This window comes from Perna viridis, chromosome 11, assembly GCF_037379345.1.
Source record: "Perna viridis isolate PV_CMFRI_1.1 ecotype Kerala chromosome 11, ASM3737934v1, whole genome shotgun sequence".
In the NCBI taxonomy this organism is placed as follows: Eukaryota; Metazoa; Mollusca; class Bivalvia; order Mytilida; family Mytilidae; genus Perna; species Perna viridis.
Window position 1 is genome coordinate 18646136 of NC_142455.1, and position 13734 is coordinate 18659869.

Below are 13734 nucleotides of genomic sequence, written 5' to 3' on the forward strand. Positions count from 1 at the left end.
GTAAAAATAAGCTCTGAAAAGAATTTTATACGCCCCCCCCCCACCAAAAACAAAAAACAAAAAAAAAAAAAACAGAGAATGGGCTAAGTTGTTTGTCCCTTGTAGTCCGTCCGTTTGTCAGTCTGTTAGTCACACAAATTTTTCATAGCTGCTTGTTACAGTTGGGCAACAACATCTACCTGTTAAAAGACTCAGTATATATATTTTGGTTTGCTTGGGGTTGTCACTAGTTTAGGTTTGATTAGCATATGTCTAGTCATTTATAATATAGATATTAATAAACAAGTTTATTCAAAATATTCTTAATACATGGTAATGGTGTTGATTTATTTCTACTGTTTATACAAATGTAGTAGCAGTGGTAGCATACAGACAATAGACTTCAGCGTTCGTGAAATGACACAATTGATTATGCACAAATTGCTGTTGCTGTGGTTTTACCCGAAGTAGCTCTCGACAGAAGCGCTTCGTTGCTTCGTACAAAAAGCAGACCAGGTCAAATTAAATAAAATTCACCGAAAATTAAAAGTTACCTTGAGACCATTGTATAGCGGGTTATTTTGGTGGGAGTAAAAAAAATGCCGAGTTTGGGCAAAAAAGGAATACGAAATTTTTTTGGCGATTCTCATTTTTTCGGATGCTAAGTGCACTTAAGCTTAGAGTAAAAAATTTGTATGATTTATTTTTGAGTTTTCGGGCAGACCGATAAAAAACACCAAAATTAGCCCCCAGCGGAAATAACTTGTTATGCAGTATTATAACATTTTATTTTATTACAGTTCGTCAGTTTGCTGAAATTTGATTGAGTCATTACGAGGGTAATGTTCCACCCTATCACATATTTCAGAGGGTGATAGTTTTGTTTGTATAATATCTAAACTGGTTCCGATCTTAGTCAGTTTTGCGTTTGAAGTCAAGAAATGAAATTCAGCAGCCGTACATACTTTTGAATTTAAGATGTCAAATTTAGTAGGAATCCGTAACCAAACATTTCCAATTGTATTGTCAAATTAAAGTGTCAGACTGAGGTCGGAACTGGAAAAGAAAGTGTTCAACTGCGAATTATGTCATTGATACTGTTGTTGAATTTTTTTTTTTTTTTTTTTTTTTTTTTTTTTGTTGTTATAAATTCTGCCTACGTATACAGTTTCAAATAAATGCAAACTTGAAGAAAAAAACCCAATATTAATAAAGAAAATGAAGACGAAAGACAAACAACAAAATTAATTGTTAGTCTACTGGGGTTTAATATAAAAAAAAGAATGACAATGGAACATTAAGTATAATAAAATAAATGACATGTAACTTAGACGGTTATAGAGAGTTAGTTACCACTTGAAAATACATTGTCACACTGTGCTGCGCCTCGGGATGACAACTTTTACCCGAAGGAAGAAACTGATCTATCACCTTCTTAGCTGATATGATATAGGATTAAAATATAATATTTACTGGGCATATTGACTCATATTCCCTTTGAATATTCCCGAATAACAGGAGTATCTTCAATATATATATATACATCAATAAATACGTACTGTACCGGCAACCCTCTTTCAAAACTTTTAACTTCAATACTCACAACTGTCAAAGACGGTCTGCAGTCCTACCACAACACTTGTTACTCCCGTAGTGGTATAAATTCAATGTGGATCCTAAAAAATTCGAAAGATCTTTTGGTGACAATTAGTGCAAGACTATTATCTGAATATAAAACCTATGATTTTTCAACACTGTATACTTCTATTCCCCATACTCAGTTAAAATCCCGGCTTAAAAACATTATACATCCTTGTTTTTCAACAAAAAAAAAACACAAAAACGGTACACCTAAATACAAATATATAGTTCTCGGTAGAGATTCCTCATACTTAGTAAGAAATAATTCCAACAACTTCCAAATATACAGAGTAAGATGTTTACAAAATGCTGGAATTTTTAATCGACAACATATTTGTCCAGTGTGGTGGACATGTTTTTTAACAAACGGTCGGCATTCCAATGGGAACAAATTGTGCTCCTTTACTTGCTGACCTATTCATTCACTCTTATGAGGCTGACTTTATAGCTGATTTGATCCACAAGAAAGAATACCGTTTGGCTAGATCCTTTAATCTCAGTTTCCGCTATATAGATGACGTATTATCTTTAAACAATCCTTATTTCGGGGATTTTATACATCGCATCTACTCCAAAGAACTTGAGATAAAGGAGACTACAGACACTGTAAGGTCAGCCTAATATATTGACCTACACTTAGAAATCGATGGTATAGGAAAACTATTGACCAAACTTTACGACAAACGTGATGACTTTTCATTCAAAATTGTCAATTTCCCTTTCATCTGTGGCAACATCCCTTCAGCACCTGCGTATGGAGTGTTCATATCACAACTCATACGTTATGCCAGAGCTTGCCGAAACTACGCAGACTTTTTGTATCGCGCTAGAACTCTAATAAATAGGCTTCTGGAATAGGGTTATGTTGCTACAAGATTAAAGTCATCACTATAGAAGTTTCATGGTCGTCATCATGAACTCGTGGATCGTTACGGTGTATCCATCTGCGCCATGAAAACTGATTTATTCAACGGGTCATAGTTTTCCTTTCCTCGTTTGTCTACCCCGGACTTGACTTTTTATGAGCAACTCGGCGGGTGTTTCTAGAAAAGCAGAAGACGCTTACCCTACCGGTGCACCTGGTCCATGTTCCCAGTTTTTAGTGGAGTCCAAGTTGCTCATTTGCTTTTGTTACTTTGTATGTATGATTTTAGTTACTTTATGTTCTTTGTTGTGTCTGTTTTCCATGTCTGGTCTTCGTCCCTGGATTGCATACATTTAATTACCGTTATAACCTTGGTTCCCTTGATTACTCTCTCATACATAAGAAAACAACTTTTTTTCTCGGATTTCCCACGTACTTAATAAAAATCATTTCCCACATAGTTATGCCTTGATAGTTATCACGAACGCTTTTATGTAATAAAATTAAATAAATAAAAAACAACAACAACAACAAAACAGTTAAAAACAACAACAAAAAATATTCTTTAGCTTTTGAGTTTATTCTTTTAGTTGTCAAAATCAAAATTCTGTGTCACTGTTCTAAATTCATTTTTTTTTTAAAGTCATGTTCAGGGCGAATTATTACTGACGACTTTTACATGTACATTTCATTGTGTTACGAGGAGATCCAGTTAAAAAGTATATGAATTGGAAAATCGGGTACAGTTCAGGTTACATTCTCATTTCCGCTATGAAGCATGCATTCAAATATTTTATTTTATTGATTCAAAGTTGTAATCAAACGGTTATATCCTTTTGGTATATATTGATATAATATTTTATAAGAACAGATCTGATTTCATGAAATGCTGCATCGTTGCATCGGATATTAAAGTGCTCTTTCTGAAGTATTGGATGTGGATTAATCAAACACACGGTTTGCTTGGTACATTGTACACCAGTATCTTCATTTTGTCATTGGATTAATGTATACAATTTTGTCCGATTACATTTAAATACCAGTGAAGTGCGGGTGCTCATGCAGTTAGTTAAGCGCGCGAACACATATACCCTTAAATATAATCCTTCCATGAATTAAAGTCCTTTTCGACATACTGTCCCGTCGAATACGTCAATATGATAGAATGAATGAATAGATGAATGAAAGAATGAAAAGTATGAATGAATGAATGATTAAAATTTATCATGCAAATCAACCCGGTGATATTATAAATATGGAAAAATATCTACACTTGAATGTTTTTTCCTTCTATTTTGAACTAACAAGTTTTGATCATTATATCAATTTAGAATGGAATCTTCTCACTTTATTTCAGGTCATAATTGAAGCTCACCGTGTATATATTCGACAATATTGCAAATTAAACGTCTTCGTTTTGCAGTCAAACAGATATTTAGTTATCCGAGTTTTATGTTTAATTTATCTACGCATTAACTATTTCTTTCTGTGTTAATATAGTATATGGGTAAAAGTACATGTCAATGAATATTTTAATTTTAAATACACTGTAAATGACGCATTTCAATGTATAAAACACTGAAAATTTATGATTAATTGAACAAACCAGACATACGATTCACTAATTTGTATAACTATTCCAATGAGTAAAAAATAAATTTAAAAATTATGTTTACATCTATTATGATATGCATGCTTCCGGCCTTAATTTTTTTTTATTTTTGTGTAGAAAATTTTCACTGATATGAATCATGTACACGGAAACATTTATGAAAGAATAAATATGATATTTGAAGTAGGTTCAACAACACTCTTTTTTCTATTTTCATGCATGAAGATTTTACTGAAATGAATCGCCTACATGGAAACATTGATGAAATAAAAATACGATATTTGAAATATGTTCAAAATTGACAAGAAACTTAGTTTATACATTCAAAAGATTTATTTACTACAAGTATGTAAACAAAACAAAATTGAATACAACTAAGTGACATTCACCTTAACTAGCTGTCTTTCTAAGAATCGTGTAAAATCTGAAAAAAAGTATACACCCCAAAAAAGCTACATATTTTTATTTTTGTAATCAAGTTGTTTTATGGGTCTATATTATGAAGTGTGTAATTATTCATTCAAGTCTGCCTGCTCTTAGGAGATAATCAGCATTGAAAATCCAATAGATTCTATTGCATTTGAGTGTCATTCACAGAGTTATCTCCCTTAATTTTGAATTCTACAGTGCATTCTATACAATTTTTATCTCCTATGAGCACAGGTTATATGAAAAACCAAATGTAAATTTTTGTTTACTTAAGCATTTTAAACAAAATATCAAAAATAAAAATATGTAGGCTTTTCATAATGTATCACATTTTGCATGATTCTTAGCTGGAGTGCTACTTGCCTATTTGCATCCAAACGCATAGATTCGAATATGATGACAAAAGACACGATGAAAAAGATCTGCCTAGTTGATATATTATTTCTTCCTTTTGTGGAATAGGATTTCTTTTTCTCCGGACTTGACTTTCTATGAACAACTCGGCGGGTGTTTCTAGAAAAGCAGAGGATGCTTACCCTACCGGTGCACCTGGTCCATGCTCCCAGTTTTTAGTGGAGTCCGAGTTGCCCATTTACTTTTGTTACTTTGTATGTGTGATTTTGGTTGCTTCGTGTTCTTTGTTGTGTGTGTCTGTTTTCCATGTCTGGTCTTTGTCCCTGGATTACATTCTTTTGATTACCGCTATAACCTTGGTTCCCTTGATTACTCTTTGATTACCGCTATAACCTTGGTTCCCTTGACTACTCTTTGATTACCGCTATAACCTTGGTTCCCTTGATTACTCCCTCACAAAAGAGATACTCATATTCCTATTTTGATGTGTGATATTAAGAGCAATTCCCTGTAAGGATAAAAACTAGAAAAAAAAGTGTCCAATATTGCTTATTTTTACCGTATGAAATCATGATGGCATGTAAACGTGGAAAAACAATAACACCTTTCATTTTGGTTACTCCTTTGCCATGGTACATGTAACTTTCAAAGAAATTTCACTGCACTGCTGAAGAGCATTCAATGTTATTTTCAACTGTTCTTTTTTCCTTGGTTACCATCATTAAATTTACTTAATAACTTTGTTCTGCATTAATTAAGACCTAAATTTTAACATAATTTACAGTTATTTGTAATAGTTTTAATACTACTGTTCAAATACTGTTAAAAGAGACTAAAAGGGTCATTTTTCATAGTAAGAATGCTATTTGGAGTTAACATCAATAAACAACTACAATATATTGCACCCGTAGGTAGATAACTTCTTTAAATGTTACAAAATATAAACTCTACTCTTTATTACAAAAGAAAAATAGTGCGTATTTTTTTCTATTTTGAGAAAAAATACTTTGAATGTTGTTGCCATGGCAAAGAAACGAAAAGATGAATTTTTGGATGTTTTCTTTACCCCAAAATATTGATCTTCAAATATTTCATTTCCATGTAAGTGATAACAATATTAGTATACATACCTGTAAAACCAATAAATACATATTTTGTGGTGTAAATAAAGGTCAAGGTCACGAGAAAAGTACATGGTTATAAAAACAAAATTTACGAAGATAACCTTTTAGATAACTTGAATTGAGAAAATTTGGTCTTCAACATTACTGAGAATGCAAGACTAGGAAGTCTCAGAAACCATCTATGGTAAGATTTCAATGTTCTCTAACGAGGCTTCCTTAGAAAACTTGAAGCCTTACTCTTTGGTACCTGTGGTTCACAAAAAATCGTAAGTGCAAAATTGGTTGTAAGTTATGACTTCATAGTGAATCAAAGTATTGTGACTTTAATTAGGCTAATATTACTCTTACGATTTTTTGCATTCTAAGCGGTGAGAGATTCTCAATATCCCTGGTGTGAGGTACATTGTAAAACTTGACAATTATGGCACCACACTTGAATGTGAAAAAGAAAGAGCGACAGTCGGGTCTTGAATCAAATTCTAAGTCATTGTTACCACAAAATTAAAAGGGAAACCTTAACAGAAGAAAATGCACGATTAGGAAGTTTCAGATACCATTGGAGCCTCGTTACCGAACTGAAAATTGTCCTATTGGGTGTGTGAGATGTCTCTGTCTTGTACCTGCTGAATCTTTTAGAATGTCGTTAAATTGGTTTTGCAATAGCAACTATTTACTTACATTTTATAGATTGTACAATAATAACCCTAATTGATTAATGTTAAACGTTCTTATTTTTATAACTTATCGCTCTTTTATGTAATTTTATGCTTCAGAGCATTCATAGTAACTGCATCAATGAGTTAACAAAGTTAATGCGTTGTTGACTCCAAGATATAGCCACACGTAAGTTGATTTTTGAAATACAATTTCATTGAAAAAAGGACAAAAAAAAAGAAAAAGATCTTGTTAATATATTTTTTTTCTTGAATTACAAGGTAAGTCAATGCACAGTAGCTATCTTTTACAAAATATCTTTTTATTTTAATACATATTCCAATTTAAAAATTAAAATAATATATAATAATGATACTAATAATAATTTAATTAACTATTTTGGTTTCATTTTAACAACCGATCTGAAAGCATTGATATTTAAAAAGGGTGAATTTCATGAAAAAAATATCCCGATTGAAAACAATCATACTTTAAACGGATAATATCTAGTTTCTCGTATAAAAAAAAACGAAAATTAGAAAGACTGGTTATAAAATAAATTTTAAACCTAAACAAACAGTTAGTTGGCATTTGGAGTTCGAAAATTGGAATTTTGTATTTTTCTCAAAAATTGATCCATATCATATGAAATACTATCTCAAACTTAAGAAAAATCGAACTCATTCTTTTCTTTTGTAGTATTTAAAACAAAGTTAATTGCATTTATTTTTTATATTCAGTATAACCACTCTTTATCATTGGGGAAAAGTGTTTAAATGTTAAAGAATAAAGAAGTGATAGTAGGGTAGCAGAGGTTTAAAAAGTCTTCAGATAACAAAGTTTAATGCACCGAAATATAATACGGCTATATTTGGTATCATTGTCTAGGAAAATCACCATACTTTCAAATAAGAATTGTCGTACGAACGTATTATGGTCACATTTTATAAAATTTTGCGTTCTGTGAGGATGCCCTCCACAAATACTGGCGGATAAAAAGTCAATTATGATTATGAAAACTTTTGTTAATGATCTAAGTGTCTTTCAAATAAGCATTAAGGATTTCATGAAGCAGTAATTTTAAATTATATATGTGCAGAAAATTTTGGCGTATTTTTGTAGACCGTATTTTTCGTTCTCTCTCTTACTAACCTCTGCAGACAGGTAGGAGGAAATGGAACAAATGGGAACTTGTATTTGAACTAATAGAGAAATGGCACTTACAAAGCTTCTGGTCCATGCTCCCAGTTTTTAGTGGAGTCCGAGTTGCTTATTTGCTTTTAATTGCTTTATGTTCTTTGTTGTGTATGTCTGTTTTCCATGTCTGGCAATAGTCCGTGAATTACATTCTTTTGATTACCTCTATAACCTTGGTTCCTTTGATTACTCTATATCTATCAAAATAGAAAATTCGATATTTTACTCAAATGTTAGATGTTAAAAAAATTATTTCAGAATGTGTTTTTTAAATATTATCTTTCTAATTTTACATTTCGGTACTTCAGAAGTCAAGGTAGGCCTTCTATTTCGGACAGCTAAAATTTAAAAGTTTTTGGCACGTTTACCAACTGCTGCGAACGAAACTATTTGCTAGTTTTTTCTTCAATATAGCTATATAGCTATTGATTCTAGTATGAGATTGAATTTGAGCTGGTCTGCTGTAAAAAGTTTGGAATTTTCTCACCAGTAAAGGGAAATAAGTCATACAAAAATGATACAACATTTTTTTCTTAAAAATCATGATTGACGTTTCACGCCATTTTGTTAGAGACGATACCACAATCGATGCGTACGACATCGATGTTTCGATAGAGCCTGAAATAAGCATTCCATCGGTATATAATTTAGCTGTATAAATTCCGGTGCATTAAATTCTCAAAAATCGATCGCCGACTATCCTACTATAAGGATCTTGTGCAGGAGATTTTTTTTCAAATTGACTACATGAATTACTTACACGTAACTTGGAAACACCATTTTTCAACGACTCAAGAAGAAAAAGTTCATGATGTATTTTAGGCCAAGGTTTTCTTTTCTTGGTTTTAAATCGCAAGTGACGCCAAAAAGGTTAGATTTTATTAAAAATTAATATTTGATTTGCATTGACTTCAAAGACATATTAAGATAGAAGTTTTTAAGTATTTTGTTTATTATAGTATGGTTATCAACATGTTTTGTACATAGTACTCATCTACACCACTGACAAGATAAAGGATGTCGAAGATACGAGACGCTGTGGCATTTGCATTTCGGAAACTGACATTTTTGCCTTCTCTCGTAAAACGGTCAATTTCATGGTAAAGAATAATTTGAATTTCAAACGGAAAACTTTTTTTCGCTCATAAAAAAGAGCAAAGCGTTATTAAAGATCGGTTGTTGAAATGAAAATCAAAATATTTTGAAAGTCTTCCGTATTCTCCTACTGCAAATTTGGCCTTTGATCTGAAATAAAAAAAATCCCATCATAGGAGAACTTGTTCCCACCGAAAAAGCACTATTCGTCTGTTATGTATCATATAGCTTAATGTTAGGTGGGTTCATTAGAAATAAAACTTTGAAAGTCACTCCCTAATATATTTCGGCTGGGTAATGGGTACTCCCTACATACACTTTATGTATATACGGGGTGTGCTCTTTTATGGGTCCATTCTTCAGAAATTTTGCATAGATTTGGGTATCTTTCTGACTTTGTAGACATATATTTGGTACCCCCTTTTCTAATTATATCTGACATATGGATGGATGGCATTATACCAAATGATGTCATATATAAAAATAATGAGTCAAGAGATTTTGGTATTATATTCCAGGCTTAAGCTCACACAAATGTAGATATTGCTTTCATTTAAAAAAAAATGCACACTCCTGTCAACATGTACCATAGGATCCCCCATCTTCCGATAAATTCTTTATACAATTAGTTGATTCAACCCTGAAATGATAATTTTATCTGTTAATATTATTTAAATCATTGATTAAATCTTAGAATAGGTTACACCATGGTGTTTTAAACTGACGTACTTATAATACCTTTATAAATTTTAAGAATCAGAAAAAATATATATATTGACAGAAGGCAAGACTAGTGAACATCAGACTTTACTTTAAAAAGAAATCATCGCTAACACTTACAGTATTTTGGATTAAATGAAAAAAAGGTACCCCTCCCGTACCAAACAATCGCTTAAATTGACATATTTTTCCTGGTCAAAACCCCTAGAGTATTTATGCTTCAGTCAAAAATGGCTTATTCGGTATTTTCTGTTTAGTATTATCACAATTAATACTTCTGGGGTTCTTTTGATAACTTGTTGTGATTTCCGTTGTTAAAATTCACCCAAAGCATCAACAAAAAAATGGGATTTTCGATTATTTCATTCAAAATCACATAAATTCGACTCACATTATCACTCAACTGAAACGTCTTTAATTTGGTATCATGCGATAGATAATTTAATTTTCTACATAAATAAACCACGACAATCTAATTTGAAGAAAACAAATTTCAACAAATGTTAAAAATATTACCCTCAGTATCAAACATAATTTTCATTTACAGCACACCGACACTGTAAAACTCTTGAAAAAAAATTTTGGCATTCACAATTAAAATAATGATTGCCCAACATATCTGATCAATATGATATTTATTTATGTCAGTTGACTGCGTTTTCTAGACAAGAAAAGTTCGAAGAATCAAAAAACGAAAAAACGCACAAATGGGGGTATAAGAATAATCAAGGGAACCAAGTTTATAGCGGTAATCAAAAGAATGTAATCCAGGGACAACGACCGGACATGGAAAAACAGATATACACAACAAAGAACATAAAGTAATTAAAATCATACATACAAAGTAACAAAAGCAAAAACTGAGCAACTCAGACTCCACTAAAAACTGGTAGCATGGACCAGGTGCAGGGTAAGCGTCCTCTGCTTTTCTAGAAACACCAGCCGACTTGCTCATAAAAGGTCAAGTCCAGGGTAGACAAACGAGGAAAGGAAAACCATGACCCATTGAATGAATCAATTTTCATGGTGCAGATGGATACACCATAACGATCCATGAGTTCATGATTACGACCATTAAACTTCTGTAGTGATGACTTCCATGTTGTAGCAACATAACCCTGTTTCAGAAGCCTATTTAATGGAGTTCTAGCGCGATGCAAAAAGTCTGCGTAGTCCCGGCAAGCTCTGGCGTAATGTATGAGTTGTGATATGAACACTCCATACGCAGGTGGTGAAGGGATGTTGCCACAGATGAAAGTTGACAATTATGAATGAAAAGTCATCAAGTTTGATCAATAGTTTTCCTTTACCATCGATTTCTAAGTGTAGGTCAAGGTATGAGGCTGACCTCAAAGTGTCTGTAGTATCCTTTATCTCAAGTTCTTTTGAATAGATGCGATGTATCAAATTCCCTTAATATTAGGATTGTTTAAAGATAATACGTCATCTATATAGCGGAAACTGAGATTAAAGGATCTAGCCAAACGATATTCTTTCTTTCGGATCAGATCAGCTATAAAGTCAGCTTCATAAAAGTGAAGAAATAGGTCAGCAAGTAAAGGAGCACAATGTTGAAAAACACGTCCACCACACTGGACAAATATGTTTCCGATTAAAACTTCCAGCATCTTTTAAACATCTTCCTCTGTATATTTTGAAGATGATTTGGAATTATTTCTTACAAAGAACTATATATTTGAATCTAGGTGTACCAGCTCTTTTCGAAAAAAACGATGTATAATGTTTTTAAGTCGGAATTTTAACTTAGTATGGGGAATAGAAGTATACAGTGTTGAAAAATCATAGGTTGTAATGTTATCATATTCAGATAATAATCTTGAACCCTTTGTCTCCAAAACACCTTTCGAATTTTTCAGGATCCAGATTGAAATATTACCACTACGGGAGTAACAAGTGTTGTGGTAGGCCCTTTTTGACAGTTGTAAGTATAGAAGTTAAACGTTTTGAAAGAGGTTTCGTGGTACATTTTGCAGATCCAGCTATGAAACGTTGTTTGTATGGATTCTTGTGGAGTTTAGGAATCCAGTATACAGACGGTAAATCACAATCATCGTCCTTGGTAAAGTTTGTTTGTTTGTTGTGGTTTAACGTCCGAGCAGCAATATTTCAGCTAAATTCAGACGATCTTGGTAAAGAGACCAAAACATGATAGCACAGATTTATGGTTTTCTTCAATCTCTCCGTTGGAGATGGCTGTGGTAGCAGTATAGGTCTTATCACAGCTATTATTTTCTACGTCTACCTCTGATAATAAACATTGGACGTATAACGTTTTGCAGACAAAAACAATGTTTTTTTTTTTGGCTTTGTCTGCTGGTACGACAACATATTTGTCATGTATAGTAGACAATAATTTTGCTACTTCGGGGTCTTTGAAAACTGATGTAGCCTTTGCACTCATTGACCTTCTTAAAACTTTCATTCGTTTCAAAATTAAAGACCTCACGTCCTTTAACCACTCTGACAGAGAATCAATGTCTTCTTGTTCTCGTTTCATACATTTTCTTGCATAGTCCTCCACGGCATCCATAAGAACTTTAAAGTTATAATTCCAATATATGGTTCAAGGTACTTGGGACCTTTAGAAAGGATAAAAAGTGGCCAAAAATAACCCAAAAATGCTTCAGTTTATTTTTGGGCAAAAGAAAAAAGATTCGTGAATGAGAGGTATAAGGGTACCTGAAAATCATATTTTTGTAGATGAGTGGCGGGTTCAAAGGGGGGGGGGTACTTCTATTATGTCTGAAAAAAATGGAATAAAAGAAAATGGGCCGTATTTATCCAAGCTTTGGAACAACATATCAAAAAAGACTCCACTATAAAGAAATCGTTTTGAGCGAAATAGGCAAAATTATTTTAACATTAAAAAAAATGAGGCAGAAAAAAATATCACAAACAATGGGTATTAGGACATGAAGGTAAACGACATTGGAATCTTAAGGCAAAACTTTGGAAGCATGGATCGGATGCACCGGGAGGATTTATTTTCGTCGTTTAGCTAGGCGTTGCGGTTTTTTCGAGTGACTTTTTTTTTCAGCAAACTTTCAGGAAAAATAAAGAAAATGGTCATACAGTTATGCGCACTACTACTTCCGTTGCTGTTTTTTACTGAGGGACACTGTCAGTGTTCTGGAAGTGCTTTAAATCTTAGTGTAGGGTTCATTCCTGTATCGTTCTTCCACATAAGGTTAGTATGGATAAAACAGTAAAGATACTTAAGAAAACTTGAACAAATTTGTGAATATAATAAACAGTATAAATGGATCAAATATTTCGAACAGAATTAAACATTTCGTAATACCGATTGATATTTTAGTGATTTTTATAGTGTAAGTGTATATTTGGACACAAATAAATACCTATTTACTAATCAAAGCGAAGCGAATGTCATTATCTTGCTGATAAAGAGCGCAATTTTCTACAATTCGTTCAATGATCGCAGATGGCTATGGAGAACCGATCATGAATATATGAATATAATGTTATCACTACATAAAAAAAGGTAAAGTACACCTTTTGTGTGTAGCGTCCTCTTTTTTTTTTTGAGGGGGGATGTCCTTTAGTTCGCCAAATTTACTGGCGTTCGGAATCTTGCCACTTCTGATGAAATATTTGATCTAATTTTGCTGAATTTTATAATAGAGGCGTTTGTTGTCTTCGCTTTATGATTAATAACATCAAAAATATGGTTAAAAGATGAAAACAGGAGTCTTTACTGTACATGATAAAAATATCCGGCCGTATAAATACGTGTGTTTCAACAATATTCAATCTACGACAGTGAAGCACATGGAATGCAGTAAAACTGTTGTTTCTCACTCAGGTTATGCAAAGTCGATTCGTACTACAAATTCACATTTATTTAGACGAGATAAAAAATTCAAATGTTTACTACAATTCTTCATAAGTTAACACATCTTTCTTTGTTTTGGTCGTATTATCGTCTTCTTGGACGGGTAGGTATATGTGATACCACATCACGGGTTATGTGACATGAACAGTATTGTCTTTAACATCTGATTAGTCGAAAGTTTTTTACGTTC